This window comes from Peromyscus californicus, unplaced genomic scaffold (assembly GCF_007827085.1).
Source record: "Peromyscus californicus insignis strain IS unplaced genomic scaffold, ASM782708v3 Scaffold_4__1_contigs__length_199733344, whole genome shotgun sequence".
Lineage (NCBI taxonomy): Eukaryota > Metazoa > Chordata > Mammalia > Rodentia > Cricetidae > Peromyscus > Peromyscus californicus.
This window is the reverse complement of record NW_026294562.1, coordinates 46,754,214-46,760,213: the sequence shown is the minus strand read 5'-3', so window position 1 is coordinate 46,760,213 and position 6,000 is coordinate 46,754,214. Positions and strand designations below refer to the sequence as shown.

Below are 6,000 nucleotides of genomic sequence, written 5' to 3'. Positions count from 1 at the left end.
GCCCTGAACATGCCTGTGTTGTTCTTCTCCCCCAACACTGACCGTGTGTGTGTGTGTGTGTGTGTGTGTGTGTGTGTGTGTGTGTGTGTAACCATGTAAAAGATTCTATAACTTGTAATTACTGTTTTTACCACATGGTTTATCAAGCTAATTTCCCCACCATTTTAATGATGCATTGCTCTTACTGCTCTTAAATAATTTAAAGTATTAGTAAAGTATTACTTTAAGTGGATTGGCAGGGGGAGGGGAGGTGCTGTGACCTAGACTGTGGAAAAGATCCTCCAAAAGCATTTGCATTCCTTTCTTTCTGTGCTCTAGGACCATGGTCAGAACTTTTACACTATGTCATATTCAGCTTTAGTATAGGAAGTTTCAGGTTCCCCAATGTGGAATGTTTGGAGGTTAATGGGCTTCTCTTTTACCATTAAATACAATGTGGTTTACATTTGGATGTGGGCCAGTCCTACACTAGAGCTTCATTTTTTTACTGTCTGTTTTGGGAGTCTTTACCAAATGCCAGAGTAAAGTCCATGCTTCATGTAGTAGGAAGAGAACAAACAAAAACATAAACAATATAAAATGCCAATGTTACCACAGAAGCATTTTCAGATGGCTCTTTTACCAGAATTGATGTGGAGGCCATATGTTTAGAAAAAGCTAGAAAAACTATTTCAGTGACACAAAGGATGCAAGCCTAGACTCTTCTGGAAACAGAAAAGAGTTCAAGAAAGCTATAAGACAATGCTGTGATCTACACAAGAGGATGTAAGGATAGAGTGGAAAGGTCGGAGGCAGTGAGACCATGAAAGCCTCTTAGAACCTTTGGGAATTATATACCTTCCTTCCTTAAAATATTGACTTCTACAGTGGGAATATGCATTTGCTATATGTTAAATGATGCTTTCTGACTGATGATTTCAAACATTGGGGGAATGTGTAGTTAATAGGCATTCATTATAAGAAAAGCTGATGATTTCTGGTTTAATGCTTCTTTTGGTTCTTGAGTGAAAAGTAACACCTTTAAAAAGGTGTTTCCAATTCATCAAGAAGAGTGAGTGTCTATATCCATTTGCATAAATAGACAACTAGACACAGAAGTAGACAGGTACTACAGAAAAGAGGTTCCACATCACAGATGACAGCACAGTCATAGTCACAGTACAAGATGATGTGAGGCTAGAGTATTTCCTGCAGCAGCATCGACAAGCATTTAAGACAACTCAGTATTGCCAAGAGAGCGACTCTGACAATCTGGTGTGGCCATTAGAAATGAGGCTGATAGATCCTGAGATACAGAAGAATGTAGCAATTTGTGCATCGCTGTATGGTGTACATATACTTTTATTATAAGCCCTTTTACACCTTGCATTTTCTATTTTATTAATACATTACTCATAAGCTTAGAGATATGATCATATCATTTCTGTCCTTATCTATGCAGTTGAGGAATGTGAGGAGAACAGTATTATAATATTGGTGTTAGGTTAATCAGATTATGGAGTCTTATTTTAAATATTATCTTTAATGTTTTATTATTTACTATGAAAATGGAGGAAATCAACACTTAAAAATACATTATTGCTTATGATAGAAAAGTTGTAAATTTCTAAAAGGTAGAGAAAATTTCTGAAAATTTAAATGACCAAGTCTTCCAATACACTGTCACCACTTTGACATTTTTCTGTTTCTTTATGCATCATGTTCTTGTGAATTTACACATGCTCTACTTAAAAATAAACAGATTCACATTTACATATGTTTTAGAAAAGAAAGTCATTTCCAGACTATATGTATTTTCATGCATACGAAGAATTTAAATGGTAAAATTCACACTAAAACATAGCACGCAATTAAAATTAATCAATAGGTGAGTACATTTCTCAACTCTCATTAGAAAAACTATTTGAAGTAGATGATGATTGCTGTAGAGACCCACACCTGGCCAAGAATAAAAGAATAAGAGACTTCAGAATGTTTGTCCCTAAAGCAAACACACACACACATCATCATCATCATCATCATCATCATCATCATCATCATCACTTCTTCCTCCAAAGTCTCAGGGATCATTACAGAAGATGGGGCATAAAAAAATATAAGTGACAGAGGCGATGGATGACTAAAAGGAAACAGTGTCTTCTGGACTTGTAGCTGCATATATAAACTCACAATCGTGACAGTATGCACAAGACCTGTCAAGCCCAAGTCAGACTAAATCCCAGCATAGAGAAGAATGTTGAGCATGAAGTCTTACCCTTAGCCAAGGAACTATTGTCAATTGTTAGCCACTAGGAGGGAGGACTGACTCTCTCTCTCTCTCTCTCTCTATCTATCTCTCTCTCTCTCTCTCTCTCTCTCTCTGTGTGTGTGTGTGTGTGTGTGTGTGTGTGTGTGTGTGTGTGTGTGTGTGTGTGTGTGTTAGGGACTAGGAGAGGCAATTGTGTATCCTGCTCTATCACTCTCCCTTATTCCCTTCAGTTAGGGTCTCTCACTGAATCCAGAGCTTGGTTGGATGACAGCAAGTCCAAGAGATTCTTTTCTCTCTGCCTCCCACAGTGCTGAGATTATAGACATGCCCAACTTTTTTAATGTAAGTGCTGGAGAATTGAACTCAGGTCCTCATACTTATAGAGTAAGCACTCTTAACTACTGATCCATCTGCCCAACCTCTGAAATGCCTTTTATAATCCTTCATTCTTGATGTATTTTTCAAATGTAGAACTTTATATATCTGTAAATCCACACATCATAAGCACACTGTTCAACAAATATAACAAGATAGTCCCACTTGTGTAATCACTACCTTGTTCAATACATAAGACAGTAACAGCACTAATGACAGCTTATTATACTGGTATGGATGTGGAGTAAGGGGAACACTCCTCCATTGTTGGTGGGAGTGCAAACTTGTACAGCTACTTTGGAAATCAGTATGGCAGTTTCTCAGAAAATTGGGAATTGATCTACCTCAAGATCCAGCTATACTATTCTTGGGCATATACTCAAAGGATGCTCAATCATTCCACAAGGACACTTGCTCAGCTATGTTCATAGCAGCATTATTCATAATAGCCAGAATCTGGAAACAACCTAGATGCCCCTGAACCAAAGAATGGATAAAGAAAATGTGGTACATTTATACAATGGAATGTTACTCAGCTGCTAAAAACAATGACATCAAGAAATTTGAAGGCAAATAGATGGAACTAGAAAAAAACATATTGAGTAAGGTGTCCCAGATCCAGAAAGACTAACATGGAATGTACTCACTCATAAGTGGATATTAGTTATAAAGTAAAGGATAAACATGCTACTATCCACAGCCCCAGAGAGGCTAGTTAACAAGTAGGGTTCAGAGGGGGGATAAAGATGCATGGATTTCCCTGGGAAGGGGAAATAGAAGAGATCTTCTGGGTAGACTGGGAGCCGGCAGGGATGGGAACATGAGTGATTGGGTTAGGGAGTGGGTGGAGGCGAAGAGTAATTAAAGAGACATCTTGATGGGGGCATATTTTGGGGTCAGGCAGAAACCTACTTCAAGGCAAACTCCCACTAATCTACAAGGGTGACCCCAGCTAAGACTCCTAGCAATAGTAGATATATATCCTGAACTGGCCTTCTCCTGTAATCAAATTGGTAATTTCCCCATTTGTCATCAGAGAGACTTCTTCCAGTGACTGATGGAAACAGGTACAGAGATCCACAGCCAAGAACTGGGCCAACCTCAGGGAATCCTGTTGAAGAGAGGGAGGAGGGATTGTATGAGCCATGGCAGACAAGGTCATCACAAGAGAACTCACAGAAACAACTAACCTGGACTCATAGAAGTTCATGGACTCTGGACCAATAGCTAGGTAGCCTGCATGGGACTGACTTAGGCCCTCTACATATGTGAGACAGTTCTGTAGCTTGATCTACTTGTGGGACTCCTAGTGGTGGAAGCAGGGTCTGTCCGTAATGCTTTGACTGGCTTCCAGAAACCTATTCCTCATATTGGGTTTTCTTGCTCAGTCTTAATACAAGTAGAGGAACTTATTTCCTACCTCAACTTGATATGCCATGCTTTGCTGATACCCATGGGAGGCCTACCCCTTTCTGAACAGAAAGAGAAGAGTGGGTTGAGGAGGGAAGTGGGAGAGAGAATGGAAGGAGAAGAGGAGGAACAGACATGCAGGAGGAGAGGTAAAAATCACAAGTCACCTGACAGCATGCAGATGAATAGAAATGGGTTAATTTAAGTTGTAAGAGCTAGTGGTACAATCCTAAGTTATTGCCAAGCTTTCATAATTAAAAATAGGTCTCCATGGTCATGATTTGGGAGCTGGCTGGTGGAACAGATAAAGGCTCACTACAATCTTAATTGTTATAAATTAGCTTTGCCTGGTTTGTTTTTTAAAGTTTATATACCTGAAATACTGCATGAATTTTAAAACATGGCTTATTTTGTCAAAATTATCTTCTTGTGGTTCATGGGGCTGTTACCTACACCAGTATTTTGTTCATTTCCATGTAATACAAATATCCTGAGTCTCTTACGCTTGTGTTGCATACAAATAAGCTCACTTTAAGTAAAAAGTAACCTAGGTTGAAATGCTTTAATTTACCTAAGCTATTGATTGCCACCATTTAAGAACACAGATGCTGATGCATCAGTTGTTTGATCTTAATTGTGAGGCTGACTATGAATTATGATTGACCAATACTGCCGGGCATCATGAGCAAACATCATACACTGTCATTAGCCAAGAAACAACCCAAATTCAAAGCACTTCCTACTGAACGTGAATTGCTTTTCTGCTATCATAAATTCAAAAAAAAATGTAAGTCACAGCACTGTAAATCAGAGACCATCTATATGTCACTGTGCTGTGGGATGCTCTGCATGGCAAATGTGTTGCTCTGATTGGTCAATAAATAAATCACTGATTGGCCAGTGGCTAGGCAGGAAGTATAGGCGGAACAAGGAGGAGAATAAAGCTGGGAAGTGGAAGGCTGAGTCAGAGAGACACTGCCAGCCGCCACGATGACAAACAGCATGTGAAGATGCCGGTAAGCCACGAGCCATGTGGCAAGGTATAGATTTATAGAAATGGATTAATTTAAGCTATGAGAACAGTTAGCAAGAAGCCTGCCACGGCCATACAGTTTGTAACCAACATAAGTCTCTGTGTTTACTTGGTTGCATCTGAGCAGCTGTGGGACTGGCAGGTGAGAGAGATTTGTCCTGACTGTGGGCCAGGCAGGAAAACTCTAACTACAAATGGCGCCCAAAGTGGTGGCAAGAGTTTCCACCTAAAACCTGAGAAAAAAAAAGATTCTAAAACGGAGCTAAAAACAGTTCCTAGTTGTCTCTTTCAAGTTAGCGGCAGCCTGCGTGTTTGAGCTACTATGGCGGGTTCCTGGTGTGCACGCTCAACCTGCAGTATGGTGGGAATGAGGCCTCTACAGGTGGCACATTAAGCTGGGCCTCTGCAAGATCCACGCTAGGCCCCAGGTGGAGCTCTGGGAGTCCAACTAGTGAGAAAGAGGAGGATTTATATGAACGAGAATTGTTGAGACCAAGGTTGGATAAAGCATAGGGACAAATAGCCAAATGAATGGAAACACATGAACTATGAACCAATGGCTGAGGGGTCACCAACTAGATCAGGCCCTCTGAATGGGTGAGACAGTTGATTGGCTTGATTTGTTTGGGAGGCATCCAGGCAGTGGGACCGGGTCCTGTGCTCATTGCATGAGTCGGCTGTTTGAAACCTGGGGCCTATGCAGGGTCACTTGGCTCAGCCTGGGAGGAGGGGACTGGACCTGCCTGGACTGAGTCTACCAGGTTGATCTCAGTCTGTGGGGGAGGCTTTGCCCTGGAGGAGGTGGGAATGGGGGGTGGGCTGGGGGGAAGGTGAGGGAGGCGGGAGGGGGGGGAAGGGAATCAGTGGCTGATATGTGGAACTGAATTGTATTGCAAAATAAAAAAAAAAGAAAGAAAGAAAGGAAAAAAAAAGC

General features: G+C 40.9%; 1 long non-coding RNA gene across 1 annotated transcript in view; it reads right to left on the bottom strand.

Annotated features, from left to right (window-relative positions):
- Nucleotides 1–1,347: 1,347 nt before the first annotated feature.
- Nucleotides 1,348–6,000, bottom strand: part of LOC128095111 (uncharacterized) — a 131,724-nt gene continuing 127,071 nt past the window's right edge. The window contains exon 5 of the long non-coding RNA XR_008213159.1: nt 1,348–3,734. This is a non-coding gene — a long non-coding RNA (uncharacterized LOC128095111). The remainder of the gene's footprint in view (nt 3,735–6,000) is intronic.